Genomic DNA, 12500 nt, shown 5'->3' with positions numbered 1-12500 from the left:
TTCTTTCTAACTGAACTTCTTTTTGTTTTATCTCCCTAGCCTCGATTATCTTACCTTCTGTATATGTTGGCTAGTTGACTGAATTTCATATCTCCCTACCTGCCTACCATTAATTATCTTACCTACCTTTACCTACGAGCCCACCTACTTTGGTTTTATATAAGTTTACTCTTAATATCACGCTCCTGGTCGTTTAATGAAATATAATTACTTCCCTGTTAAATTTTCATGTGTATATTAGGTTATGTAATGAACTGCACTTCCTACCTTTGTATATCATTAAAAAAAGGTAAAGTCACCCCTACCTTGACGTGTAGTGGTCTGCCTCCCTTTTCGAATTGAGGTTAATGGCCTGTGCTTCCTCTCTTCTTCCCCCTTTCTGCAAAAATGGTTCAGAAAAAAGTATATGATTTCCCTCCTCCCTCGCTCGCCTCCCTCCTCTTTTCCCACTCTTTGGAAATTATAGAAAAAAAGTATGGCTCCCCTCCTCTCGCCTCCTTCTCCTCTCCTCCCCTTCACTAAAAAATATTGGTTGAGGAAAAAGTATATGATTTCCCTCCCCCCTCACTCGCCTTCCTCCTCTCTTCCCCCTCTCCGAAAATTATAGAAAAAAAGTATGGCTCCCCTCCTCTCGCCTCCTCTTCCCCTCTCCTCCCCTTCACTAAAAAATATTGGTTGAGGAAAAAGTATATGATTTGCCTCCCCCCTCTCTCGCCTCTCTTCCCACTTTCTGAAAATGATGGAAAAAAAGGTATGATTTCCCCCTTCCCTCTTTCGCCTCCTCTCTCTCCACTCTGAACATTGTAGCAAAAAGTGTTTCCTGACTCGCTTCCTCTTCCTACCCTCTGAAAATTGATGAAAAACGATGTATTTCTCTCTCTCTCTCTCTCTCTCTCTCTCTCTCTCTCTCTCTCTCTCTCTCTCTCTCTCTCTCTCTCTCTCTCTCTCTCTCTCTCTCTCTCTCTCTCTCTCTTCCCATTCCCTGAAAATTGTAGGAAAAAAATGGTGTTTCCCTTCCCTCTGTTATCGTGTTTCCCCCTCCGTCTTTCTCTCCCCTCCCCTCTCTTGCCCTGTTTCCCTTTCCTCTCTCCCCTTTCCCCAGATTACAACTTTTCCCCTCCGATACAACAAAGCCACTCCACACTTACACCGTGGCTATACTTCCCCCACAAAATTTGGCCACACGCAAAACTCTCAAGAACTTTTTTTTCCTAACTTCAAACATCCGTGAATAGAGAAAAACACCCAAACTTTGTATACGTAAACACATACTTTGGGCCGTATTCCTAAGCATTCGTCGCCCAAGCTCACATATTTGACAAGGCTTTCGTAGGAGTTTTGGGCATTTCCAGGAGTAGTTTTATGAGCCTGGTGGTAGTTTGACCCTTCTTCTGTGCCGTGAACCTGAAGAAACACTTATTAAAACCTGATTGACCCGCTCTTTGACCTTTAGAAATAGCTGATGTGAGAAACGAAATTGTCTTATAATGCCGACACAGCGGAAGATTAAATAAAAAAATCCCTTTAAAACAAAACAAACACAGAAAATGAAAACATGGAACCACAAACAAACAAACAAAAAGACAACATGTAACCACTTCCTTGATCACAAAACATTTTTCCTCAGCTAAAAAAAAAAAAAGATTCATATTTTCCTTATGTAGGCAGGTTATATTCTTCTATGCAGGCATTCTCAATATATATTTTTCAAGCATGTTTTTTTATTTTTTTATGTGAGAACTCAATATATTTTTCATAGGTAATCACTATATTTTCCTCCCATAATTTCCTCGTCTTTAAGAAATGTATCAAATGCCTTCTTTTTATTTCTTCACTTTATTCTGACCCAATATTTTTTTTCTTCGTGGATGAGAAAAGCTACTGTTATTTTTATTTTTTTTTAACTTCCTTGCCCTTGTTTAACTGTCTTCTCTTTGCTTCACTTAACACTGAAACACTTTATTTTCCTCGAATTTAAATTACGTATCTCTATTTTTATCTCTCTCAAGCTGATTCATTTTCGGAAACACATTCGTAAGCCATTTCCCTTGATTCAAAACGTTATATTCTTCTCTCTTCGTTACTCTCTTACTTAACTCTTTTACTCTCTCTACTAATTCTTGTTTTCATTCTTTGTTACATTCATAAGCCATTTCCCTCGATTCAAAACGTTATATTCTTCTCTCTTCGTTACTCTCTTACTTAACTCTTTTACACTTTCTACTAATCATTGTTTTCATTTTTTGTTTGCTAACTTTTCCATCTCTGTTTCTCCCTTTCTTTCGCTGTGTACTTTTTATTCTATTTTATTTTCTGCAGGCTTTTCTTTATCTGTTACATCTTCCTTCTTTCACTCTCTATACTGCTAATCTTTATTCGTTTTCATTTGATTTTTTGTTTTTTTTATAACTGTTTCGACCTTTAGCGTCCTTCAAAAAAATAGTAAAAAAAAATTCCCATACAGTTCTTCACTTTCGTTACGTGTCTGCCTTGCCCCCCCCCCCCCGGCGTGGTGGTGAAGGGTTAAGCATGTCAGGTGTGTGTGTGTGTGTGTGTGTGTGTGTGTGTGTGTGTGTGTGTAATGTTAGTGTTGCTCTTGTGTGTCGGCGTTTGTAACACTTAGCCGTGCCATTAGTGTGTGTGTGTGTGTGTGTGTGTGTGTGTGTGTGTGAGAGAGAGAGAGAGAGAGAGAGAGAGAGAGAGATGAGTTACACCACCTTACACCTTTCCTCCTTTTCCCTTTCACCCCTTCCACGCCCCCTTCCACCCCTACATGGCCGTCTCCTCTTCCACCCCCTCTTCTATTCAACCATTTCCTCCCCTTCTTTCTCCATCACTCCCTCCCTCTCCCCTTCTCCATTACCTCTTTTACATATTGCATCTTTCCCTCCCCTTCCTTTCCTCCATTTCATATAACTACTCCCTCCTCTTCCTCTTCCATCACTGCAAGTCTCCACCCCTTCTCTCCCTTCCTTTCTCCCCTTTCCTCACCCCCTTCCAACCTTCACCTACCTTCCAAGTTTTCTCCACCTTCATCTTTCCATCTCCACTTCTTCTCCATTGCTTCTCCTCCCTCGTTCTCCTTCACCCCTTCCCTCCATTTCTACATATTTTCCCTCCGACTACTTCCTTCCCCTTCCCCCCCTCCCACACAGTACACCCCTAATACACCCCCTCCTCCTCCTCTTTCTTCCTACTCTTCCCCCCTCCCACACAGTACACCCCTAATACACCTCCTCCTCCTCCTCCTCCACTTCCTCCTCCTCCAATACGCTCCACCTGTATCGCCTTTCCGAAGCTTCAATCATTCGACACCTAATAGTGGAGCTTCGAAACATGACGAACCCAGACTCAGATCCGCTTACGGCCAACTCCACCACCTGCTCCACCACCACCTCGTAATACCACCACCACCAAAACCACATCCACCTATACTTCCACCACCACCACCTCCACCATCACCACCACCTCCACCATCACCACCACCACGTCCACCACCACCTTCAACACCACAATCATCATCATCACCTCCAACATCATCACCATCATCACCTCCCAACACCACTGCCACTACCACCACCATTACTGCCTTCCTTCTTTCTTCCTTTCTTTCTTTCTTTTTTTCTCATTACATTTTTTTCTTTCCACCTCCACCACCACCATCACCACCACCACCACCACCACCAGTTTCATCACCATAAACACCAATTACACCAATGATTGTTTTGTGAGTTTCCTAATGAACCTTCGAAGCATTGTCTCGAAGCAGCGACCCGTGTGAACTGTGTGTGTGTTTGTGTGTGCAAGTGTTCCGTTAATGACCAACATGCATTGAAATTTCTCTCTCTCTCTCTCTCTCTCTCTCTCTCTCTCTCTCTCTCTCTCCTCTGCCTCTTCCTCTTTTCTCCCCTCTTCTCCCTCCTTCCCCTCATCCCTTTTCCCTTTCCCTTCCCTTCTTTATCCTTTCCTTCTCTTCATTCCCTCTTTTTTCCTATTTTCTTTCCACTCCTTTCATTTATCACCTTTCTTTTTCCTCGCTTTTCTCTCATTCTCTATCATTTTCTTCTCTTCCTCCCCTCCCTCTTCCCTTTCTCTCCTCTTTCCATTCCTCTTCTTCCTCTCCCTCCTCTTTTCTCTCCTTCCTCCCCCTCCCCCTCCCCCTCCCTCCCACACACCTGCCCACACCTTTCACACACCTAATGATCCGTCTCACCTGTGTTAATTTGACCTTTGCTGGCTGTGGAGGAGGAGGAGGAGGAGGAGGAGTGAATGTGGATGAAAGTGGAAGTGGAGTAAGTAGCTTGGGAAGAAAAAAAAATAGAATGGAAAGGAAGGAAGGTAGTGGAAGTGAAAAAGTGGAAAAGGAATAAGTGGAGGAAGTGGAGGAAGGGAAGAATGAAGAAGTGGAGGTAAAGAAAAGTGCGAGTGGAGGAAGGAAAGGGAAATGACTGTAGGAAATGGAGGAAAAGAAAAACGGAATAGGTGGAGGGAAAGGAGAATGGAAGTGGAGGAAGAAAAGGAAAAAAAAGGTGGAGGAAAGAGAAGAAAGGAGAGGTGGAGGTGAAGGAAGTAAAATGTGGAAGAATGAAAAAGTGGAGATGAGAAAAGTGAAGGAAAAAGAAAAAAAAAAAGAGAAAGTGGATGAATAGACAGGTGGAGGTGAAGGGAAGGGAGGAAAGGGAAGGGTAAAGAGTGTAGAAGGTGGAGGAAGGAAAGAAGAAGGGAAGTGAGGCAAGGGAAAGGAAGAGGAAAATAATGAATAAAAGCAGAGAAAGAAAGGAAAAAAATCCCTCACTTGTGTTTATTTAAAGAATGAAGGTAAAGAAAAAAAACCACGCTTATAGAAATGAAGAAAAAAGGAAAAAAAATGGAGGAGAAAAGAAAGAATCACAAAAAAGGAAGAAGAAAGAATGAAAATTAAAGCAAAGAAAGAAAAAAAAACATCACCTGTATATATTTAAGAAGGAAGGTAAATAAAATAAATAAATAAAAAAAATAGAAAAATATAAATGAAAAACTAAAATAAAAAAAAGTTAGTACAAGGGAACAAGGACAGAAGGACAGGTAATGGCCACTAATGAACAGGTAAAAATGCAGAAAGGTGTAATTAGTCATCTCAGGTATACAAAGAGACACGTGTTCCTCCTCCACTTTCCCACGACCCTCCTCCTCCTCCTCCTCCTCCTCCTCCTTCCTTCCTCTTCCCCCTCCCCTGTTCCTCATTACTGCTCCTTCACTTGCTTCCTTTCCACCCTCTCTCTCTCTCTCTCTCTCTCTCTCTCTCTCTCTCTCTCTCTCTCTCTCTCTCTCTACTTCTTTCTTCTGTCTTTTTTCCTTCATTTCTTTCTTTTTTTCTTTCTTTCCTTCTCTCTCTCTCTCTCTCTCTCTCTCTCTCTCTCTCTCTCTCTCTCTCTCTCTCTCTCTCTCTCTCTCTCTCTCTCTCTCTCTCTCTCTCTCTCTCTCCTTACTTCCATGATTACCTCCTTCCCTCCCTCCCTTCCCATTATCATCATCCTCTTCTTCCTTTTCTTCCTCCTCTCTTCTTGTCTTTACTCCCTTCCTGTCTTCTTCTCTTCTTCCTTCTAGATTCCTTCACTTTTCCTCTCCTCCCCTTTTCTCCCTCCATCCCTAGTTTACCTTCCTTTTGCCTCCCATTTCCTCCCATCTATATACAGTTTGTCTCTCCCTCCTCCCCTCCATCCATTTCTCCCTCCACTTTTCCTTTTCTTTACTCCCACTCTTCCACTCTTCCTCCACATCCTCTTTTTCCTTCGTTGATTTCCCACTCACCCCATCTCTCTCTCTCTCTCTCTCTCTCTCTCTCTCTCTCTCTCTCTCTCTCTCTCTCTCTCTCTCTCCTCATCCTCCTTCTCTTCCTTATATTAATACTCTCCTTGTTTCCTCAATTATCCAACTTATCCATCCCTCCTTCCTCCCTCCCTCCTTCCCTTATCCTCGTCCCTCCCCTTTTTCTGTCTTTCTTCCCTATCTTCTTTCTCTCTGTCCTTTCCTTATTCCCTTTATTTCCCACTCATTATCTATCTTTCCCTTATTCCTTCCTTTCACTCCTTCCTTCATCTCCCTCTCTTCCATTCCTCCCTTCCCTTCTTTTCCTTCCTTCTCTGTGTCGTCTCCATACTTCCTTTGTTTTCCATTCTCTCCATTCTCCATCTTTCCTTCCTTCTTCCTCTCTCTCTTTTCTCATCTTCTTCCTCCTTCCCTTCTTTTACTTTCTTCCTCTCTATTCCTCCATATTCTTCTCTCCTTTTCCTTCCCTCTCTTTTCCCCTTCTTTTCTTTGTTTTCCATTCTCTCCATTCTACATCTTTCCTTCCTTCTTTTCTCCTCCCTTTTCTCCTCTTCCTCCTCCTCTCCCTATGCTCACCTGGATGCTCCCGGACCTCCTCGTTACCTCACCTGTCCACGTCCTTAATTAGTCTTCCGGATCTTCGCCTCTTTTCCCATCCTGTCCTGTCCACCTGTTTTTACCTTCCTTTACCTTCACGTTTTTCACTTTCACTTCCCTTCCTCTCTACATTAACTTCCTTTTTCCACCTTTTTTTTATATCATCCACCTTGTCCACCCTTCCCCATTTCCTTGTCTCACTTCCCTTCTTCTTCCCTTCCTCCACCGTATCCACGCTTCTCTTCCATTTCCTCCCTTCCCTTTACCTCTATCTTGCTGTTCATCCACTTCTTCCATTCCCTTTTCTTCCCTCACTCCTATTTCATCTCCTCTTCATCCACTAACCATCCTTTTCATTTCATCTTGATCCATTTTCATCCATTTTCATCTCTTCTTCATCCACTATCATCCTCTCCATTTCCTCTTCATCCGTTGTCATCCACTTCCCCTTTCTTTTTTGTCATCCACCACCTTCCCTTTTTCCTTTCACTTCCTCCCTCGATCAAGTTCCTTTTTTCCACCTCTCGCTTTTTTCTGTCTCATAATTCGGTGTTTGCCTGGCCCTGATTACGCTCTTTAGCCCTGATTGTGTGTTTTGGGTGAACGATGAGGGCGTGGCGTGCTAAGGGGTGAGGGAGGGGAGGGGGAGATAAGTGGGGAGAAGAGAAAGGTGAGGGAGGGAAAGGTTGGAAAGGTGTGGGAGGAAGAGATGATGAGAGGGAGAGAGAGGGAGGGAGGTGAGATTGAATGCTTGAAAAGGGAGAGGGATGGGGCAGAGGAGTGAGGAGACAGGGAGATAGAGATATTAAGAGGGAGGGAAGGAGGTGAGATTGAAAGCTTGAAGGGGGAGCGAGAGATAGGGGAGAGAAGGAGAGAAGTGAGGAGACAGGGAGAGAAAGGAAGGTGAGAGAGGAAAAGCCTGGAAGGGCGTGAGAGGGCAGAGGAGAAATGTTAAAAGGGAGAGAGAGAGATGAAGGTGAGGGAGGAAGAGGTGAAGGAGAGATGGGGGAGAGGGAGAGAAGAGGATAAAGAGGGAGAAAAAAGGAAGGAAGGAAAAGTGGGATGAGTGAGGTAAGGAAGGAGAGGTTAGGGGAAAGAGATGAAAGTGAGGTAGGGAGAGAGGAAGAGAAGTGGGGAACAGGGAGAGAAAGGAAGGTGAGGGAGGGAAAGGTAGGGAAAGTGAGGAAGGTGAGGAGAGAAAGGGCCGCTCTCCGTCACGCTTGTTTGTGTTGATCGTCACCAATGACAAGAAAGGAGAAGAGAGGATTTTAATACATGTCACAGTTATACTCCTGTTATGCCTTCTTGGTCAAACCTTCGTGTTACTATATGGAGCCTAATATATATGCGTGGGGCATACATACAATGAAATCAGCTGTTATTTATATATAAAGAATAAATGTGAAGTCTGCTAAATAAGTATGAATAATGAACAGCTGTACGTATTGAATATAGGTGAATAATCTGCGTTTCTTACATCTCACTTTCCTTCTTACTCTTTCTTCTCTTTCCCTTCTTTCTCCTCTCTTTCTCTTCTCCAGTTTTCTTCCTTTCTTCATCCTGGTCACTTTCCTCCTTCATTTCCTTCTTTCTTTCCTCCTTTCACTTTTCCTTCCTTCCTACTTTCCATCTCCCATTTCTCTTCCTTCCTAACTTTTCTTTTTCCATATTTTCCTTCCTTTAATACTTGTCACCCATATATCACATTTTATCCCTGGGAAACGTTATGCGATCACCAGATTTGAGCGGCTCAGCTGAAGGAACGTTGACATTTCCCGCCGCTCCGGCATACCAACTCTACCGAATCACGCGCCTTCGTCTTATCATGATCGCTGGTACTCGCCGATACCATGAAAACAGCGACTGTGAAAGCGGCCCTAAGAGAGTGAGTGAGAGGGAAGTGAGAGGGAAAGTTTGGAGGGGGAGGATGGATGAGAGAGAGAGAGAGAGAGAGAGAGAGAGAGAGAGAGAGAGAGGAGAAGAGGGAGAAAGGAAGGAGGGAAGTCGAGAGGGGTTCTGAGGGGGAGAGAAGGGGGGGGGGAGTGTAATGCTGTAGGGCGCCACATATGTAAACTCCCCTCCCCCTTATCATCCCCTCCTCTCCCCTCCTCTCCCCTCCCCTCTCCCCCCTTCTCTTCCCCTCACCTCCCCAGTCCTCCCCTCCTCTCCTCTCATCTCCTCTCCCCCCATAGCCCGCGTTCACAGCTGCATACACATTTGCACACACACACACACACACACACACACACACACACACACACACACACACACACACACACACACACACATTTGCACATTTGCTCGTCATTACAGTTTTGAAATTAGTTTTTTTTTTTTTGTCGTACACACACTCTCTCTCTCTCTCTCTCTCTCTCTCTCTCTCTCTCTCTCTCTCTCTCTCTCTCTCTCTCTCTGCTTGATGCATTTAGAACTGCATAATGCACTTAAGCAAATGGCTTTTGCATACATTACACTGTTGTTGTTGTTGTTGTTGTTGTTGTTGTTGTTGTTGTTGTTGTTGCTGTTTGTTTTTTTTGTTCTTGGTATGAGGGATGTTGTTGCTGACCTTGATCTTTTTTTTATTTGTTTCCTTACCAAATTTGTTCATATACTACGCATTGAGAGAGAGAGAGAGAGAGAGAGAGAGAGAGAGAGAGAGAGAGAGAGGGGCACACTTCCGGGTGTATAGAGGAAGTTCAGTGCCAGGGACAGTGCCAGGTGGGGGCGTGGCTCTCCAGTTACTCTCTCTCTCTCTCTCTCTCTCTCTCTCTCTCTCTCTCTCTCTCTCATTGGATGTTTCATTATATAACATCTCTTTTTCTCTCTTCTAACTTTTTATTTTTATTTTCCTCACACTTTCCTTCTTACTCTCTCTTCTCTTTCCCTTCTTTCTCTTCTCCAATTTTCTTCCTTTCTTCATCCTGGTCACTTTCCTCCTTCATTTCCTTCTTTCTTTCCTACTTTCACTTTTCCTTCCTTCCTACTTTCCATCTCCCATTTCTCTTCCTTCTTAACTTTTCTTTTTCCATCTTTTCCTTCCTCTCTCTCTCTTCTCTCCCTCCTTCATCCATTCCTCCCTCCCTTCCACTCTCTCCATCTCCCCCTATCCCTTATTTTCTCCTCTCTTTCCTCCCTCTCTCCCTCACTTTTTCTTCTTCCTCTTCCTCCCTTCCTCTTTCGTGTTTTAGTTGCGTTTTTTTAGGTCATATTTTTCGGTCGTGTGTTTTTTTGCGTGTTTTTTTTGGGCGTGTTTACATCAGGTGCGCGGTAAACAAACGACTTAATCCCCTTCAACGTGTGTGTGTGTGTGTGTGTGTGTGTGTGTGTGTGTGTGTGTTAATCTTCTTTAGTCGTTGTAAGTCACTTTTTTGGCTCTTTTATTTATGCTTTCATCAACCGTGTTTGTTTATTGTTTGTTTGTTTGTTTGTTTTCCGTGTATGGAGTGTTTGTTTCGCTGTGTGTCCTTGGCTCTTTATTTTGTTCCTGTTTTTCCTGTTTTTTTTGTGTGTGTTTGTTCGTCATGTTTTATTCAGGATTTTTTCTCCTTTATTTACTTATTTATTTCTTGCTCCTCCTCCTTATCTTCTTCTTCCTTCCCCTCTCCCTATTCGTTACTGTTATTACCGTTTTTATTTTTTATTTATTCTTTTTCTTCTTTCACTACTACTACTACTACTACTACTACTACTACTACTACTACCATTTCTCCGGGTCAGTCAGTCAGTTAGTCAGTAAGTCAGTACGCCAGTCATTTGATCAATTAAATAGTCAATCAGTTAGGAAATCAGTCAGTCAGTTAGTCGGTCGGTCAGTCATTCAGTCAGTCAGCCAGTCGGGCGGTTAGTTAGTCGCTCAAACGGTCAGTCAGTCAGTCCGTCAGTCAGTCACCCAATCAGTTGATACGTCAGTCAGTCGGTCAGTCAGTCATCGGGGCAGCGATACCACGTGACTGTTGCTGACTTATGTAGCCTTGTGACGTCATATCCGGTGTGTGCTCTCTCTCTCTCTCTCTCTCTCTCTCTCTCTCTCTCTCTCTCTCTCTCTCTCTCTCTCTCTCTCTCTCTCTCCGAAAATGTCCACCTCTGTCATTTCCTCCTTTCCCTCCACCTCATTTCCTTCTTCACACACACACACACACACACACACACACACACACACACACACACACACACACACACACACACACACACAGGCCTGACCCCAAGTGACCTCTGTGTGGATGACGTAACAGGCAGGTGACCTTTCCTCCCGTGACCTCACCCATTAAAAGGTCAAGTCTGGGAGGGTCCTTGAGCTGGGGAGGGAGAGAGAGGAGAGAGAGAGGCAGCTTCTGTTTGCCTATTGTTTCTTAGTCGAAGGTTTGAAGAGTGTGTTGCAACGTTGACTTAATTATAAAGAGCCATAAAAACGTTTACTGAATGCTATGTTGAAACGTTTTTTAGTGCATGTTTTGTGTAGACGGGAACGTTTGTGAAGTGAGGTCAGTTAGAGTGTATGTGTGTGTGTGTGTGGGGGGGGGAGGGGGTAGTGTGTGCGTGCGTGTGTGTGTGTGTGTGTGTGTGTGTGTGTGTGTGTGTGTATTAATGCAGGAAGTGGTTGTGTTAACTTGAGCCGAAATATATTCTATTCAATACTCTGTTCGAATTTCATCATGTTTTCTCTCTCTCTCTCTCTCTCTCTCTCTCTCTCTCTCTCTCTCTCTCTCTCTCTGCCCCCTTCCTCTCCTCGTCTATACAGCTTTAACACATGCCATCATCACCGCCTTCCAATGCATCATTATCTCCTCCTCCTCCTCCTCCTCCTCCTCCTCCTCCTCCCTAGCACCCACGCACTTCTTCCTCCCCTTCATTCCCTTTTTCCTCTTCTTCCTTTTCCTTTCTTTTCCTTTCTTTCTATTTTCCCTTTCTTTCCCTTTCCTTCTTTTCTTCCTCTTCTTTTCCTCTTTCTCTTCTCTGTTTTTCCTTTCTTTATCTCCATCTTCCTCCCTCCCCCTTTTCTTTTCTCTCTCTCCTTCCCTTTCTCTCTTTCCTCTCTAATTTCTTTCCCTCTCCCTCCCTTCCTTTCCCTTCCCTTCCCTTCTCTCCTCCTCCTCCTCCTCCTCCTCCGTCTGTTGCTCCGCCTCTTATTCATTCTAAGTAATTTTCGTCAAGTCCTTCCTTTCTTATCTCATTTCTTTCGTCTTTTCTCATTTATTCTTTTTTCTCACATTTGTTTCTTCTTTTTCGCATTTCTTCTTTTTAACATTTTTTCTTCTTTGGTTGGATTTCTTCTTTCTTAATTTTCTTTCTTTTCTAACTTATCTTTCTCCTTTTCTAACTTTTCTTTCTTCTTTTTTAACTTTTCTTTCTTCTTTTCTAACTTTTCTTTCTTCTTTTCTAACTTTTCTTTCTTCTTTTCTCTTCTTTTCTTTAACTTTCTTCTTTTTAACTTTCTTTCTCCTTTCTTCTTTCTTTCTTTTTCTGACTTTTCTTTCTTTTTTTCTGACTTTTCTTTCTTCTTTTCTAACTTTTCTTTCTTCTTTTCTCTCATATGCTTCTTCCTTTCTCACATTTTTTTCCTTCTTTTCTCACAACTTTCTTCTTTTTTAACATTTCTTTCACATATGCTTCGTCTTCTTTCTTTTTTTCTCTTTTGTCGTTTCACTTTTATTTCGCCTTCTCTCACCTTTCTCGTGTTTTCTTGCATTTCTTTCATCTTCTCCCATATTTCCTTTTTCTTTCACATTTCTTCGCTTTCCTCATTTCTCTTCGTTTTCTTTCACTTCTGTAATCCATTCTTTCGTTTTCTTTCATCCGCCTTCATCACTTTTTCATTTCTTTCTTCTTTCTTTCATTTTCCTTCACCATTTTCCTTTCCTCATTTTCCTTTCCTCATTACGTCCTATGCTTACGTCATGCATTCTTTTGGGGGGTGAGGAGAGGATAAGAAAAAATGGGAGTGTCGACTACATGTGTTTGGGATATTGATGTTTTTTCTCTTATTTTTTCCTTCTTGTGTCTTATATGTGTGATGTTTGGTGTTTGGTTTGATTGGTGGCCGCGTGAAGGAGTGTGTGTGTGTGTGTGTGTTCAGTCTAGCATGGTCGTCGGGGTTT

The sequence above is a fragment of the Eriocheir sinensis genome, chromosome 67 (genome assembly GCF_024679095.1).
Source record: "Eriocheir sinensis breed Jianghai 21 chromosome 67, ASM2467909v1, whole genome shotgun sequence".
NCBI classification, from domain to species: domain Eukaryota; kingdom Metazoa; phylum Arthropoda; class Malacostraca; order Decapoda; family Varunidae; genus Eriocheir; species Eriocheir sinensis.
Note: the sequence above shows the minus strand (reverse complement) of the source record.